This window comes from Ornithodoros turicata, unplaced genomic scaffold, assembly GCF_037126465.1.
Source record: "Ornithodoros turicata isolate Travis unplaced genomic scaffold, ASM3712646v1 Chromosome33, whole genome shotgun sequence".
Classification (NCBI taxonomy): Eukaryota; Metazoa; Arthropoda; class Arachnida; order Ixodida; family Argasidae; genus Ornithodoros; species Ornithodoros turicata.
In genome coordinates this window covers 1,008,883-1,011,258 of record NW_026999359.1, presented here as the reverse complement: position 1 = coordinate 1,011,258, position 2,376 = coordinate 1,008,883, and the positions used below count along the sequence as shown (strand labels likewise).

Here is a 2,376-nt window from a genome sequence, read left to right as displayed (position 1 = left end):
AGAACTCCCGCGCTTTTCGAAAATTAAATTTTCTGCGAAACGGCCGAAATATTAGTGGGCCTCATGACGGTGTCTGTTTCAGTTTCTTGATAGAGTGTTTAGAAAGGGCCTATCATACCTACAGAAAGAAAAATCTGAGTCTGGGAGCGGGAAAGCACAGACAACAAAACATTTTTTGTGCGCATCGTTCTTATGTTGACGTGCGTTCTCACGATGGGAGGTACGCAACTTTAACGTGAATACCGTCGACACTGAACCTTACGTTTGAAAAACGTTTACGTCTGCTATCCCAATTACGGCTTGGCTATGCAAGCTTGGCAGCTGGCTGCAGCTAATCAACATTTCACGGCAAAGGAATATGTTAGTAATCATGTCAAAAATAAAGGGAAAAGTGGGGAAAATATGCAGGAATATATTCATCTTTAGAGAACTTTCGCCATCGAGTTCTTTTTTTTTTCCCTCATTTTAACAAATCTCTTCAATCGCGTCAACTCAAGTCCGCAGCGTGTAAAGTGAATGTAACGTTTTTCACATAGACAGAAAGCGCATCTGACATTTATCTCATTTTACTGGTCTATTCCCGACTTCACCTGATACAATGGTAATCGCTGAATCGGACACAGAGAAACTCGCAGATTCGGTAAAGATACAGACAAATTACCATTGTACTTATCATTGTATTACCAACTTCAATACCATTGTAGTAGGGAATGTACTTCGTAATGAAATGGGGTAAATTTGACACGAAATATTTCCCCTTTCTGGCAAACAATATTACATACCATTTGCAAATTTCGTAGTTACATTCATGAAATTAAATTTCTTTCAAGTAAGACGTCATAAAATTAATTATAATACATGGCAATAGCTCTCTACGAATAAATGTCGTTGATCGCATAGCGGAAATAAAACCAAAAGGGCGTGCTGTTTGAAACATACTGGCTGTATTGAAACATACCTGCTAAACACAGAAACGCGGAAAAACACAGGATTTTTCGTACACTCTAAATCGTTTTACACCTTAAAGGGTGTATATCAAAATGTTCATGGCGCACACCTTTAAAGGTGTATTTTGACACTCTCGTGGCAATTAGGGTGTAAAGGGTGTAACGCCGAATAAAACTGCTGGGTTCGTGGCAATATGCTGATAACTGTGTATTCACAATTACCAGCATATTGCATATACTCACATTGAGGTCCATATATGTATGCACATTAAGGTGATTAAATATGTGTGTAAACATGCACAGCCGACATACAGGCAATCATTTATAAAAGTTCTCCTTTTATTAAACATAATGAAAAATACATGTGGATGTATAATGACTAGAAAACTTGAATGAGCTATGAGCTGGGAAGTTTAACAGTAACAAACTTTAAATATGTTGGTGGTCAACACTTTGTCACTTAACTCAGTGCCCTGTATTTTTTCAGAAGAGACGCTACAGCCACCCGGAGTATGGTTGCTCGTAGTCCAATTGCATGTTCAAAAAACTTAGCGTTTTCATGTGTTGTGCGCAGTAGGAAGCATTGAAGATCCAGTATGCCGCCAAAATGCTGCTGACTCCTTCCATTCCTTCGACAACGTGAAACAGGGGGACGTTCTCGACAACAAGTTTTAATAGGCTTCCGTCCTACAGAGAGGTCCCAGTGTAGGAGATGTAGGGCGTCGCAGGAACGTTCTCAGCCTGCGATGGTAAATGCCACAATGTCACTAACAGGCAAGCGATACAATGTGACCGGGCTGTTTTTCCATATTTTTATCACTTCACATGTACAGACTGCGTCTGGAACGAATACATGCAAATATCTCGTCCCCCGGTGTTTGCCTGTAATCCAACTTAATTTTATAACTACCCTGACCTCATTGTTATAAAACGCAATGCTTACCGACTCGTGAGCAAATAAGCTCCCCATGGCTCTCTTCTCTTTGTACATCTCAGCCAGGGCTCTTGCAACAAGCAAAGCTTGCAGATCTGAATAGGAGAATGGAAACAATACATTAAATCAACATCCTCAGTTGAATCACTCCATAGATGGAAGAGCAAATAATATGACCAACATTGTTAAATCTGTACATGACTTTAATTCAGCACTTATAACAGTGCAGCAATTGTATCATAATGTTGTGAGGCAAATAGTACTTACGCCTTTTACGCCTGCGACATCCCTGGAACCGGTCCAGATTGAGAATGCTATTTTTGATTTCTTCGGAACAGCGTACGTCTTTTGTTGCCACGATGTGCAGCACTTTGTATACTGCATCTTCTACGCCTTTCACAGCATCCTTTTGTGTGAGTAGCTCAAACTCGTGCATGAACTGGAAAGGCAAACCCAATGGCATTGGCCCCGTTTATAAGTATATTTACTTACCAT

At 40.2% G+C, this 2,376-nt stretch overlaps 1 long non-coding RNA gene across 1 annotated transcript; it reads right to left on the bottom strand.

Moving 5' to 3' along the window:
- Positions 1-1,265: 1,265 nt before the first annotated feature.
- LOC135373865 (uncharacterized) lies at positions 1,266-1,931 on the bottom strand. The gene is made up of 2 exons (XR_010416629.1): positions 1,891-1,931; positions 1,266-1,688 (listed from the first exon to the last, which is right to left on the bottom strand). It is a non-coding gene; the product is annotated as an uncharacterized LOC135373865 (long non-coding RNA).
- Positions 1,932-2,376: the final 445 nt, after the last annotated feature.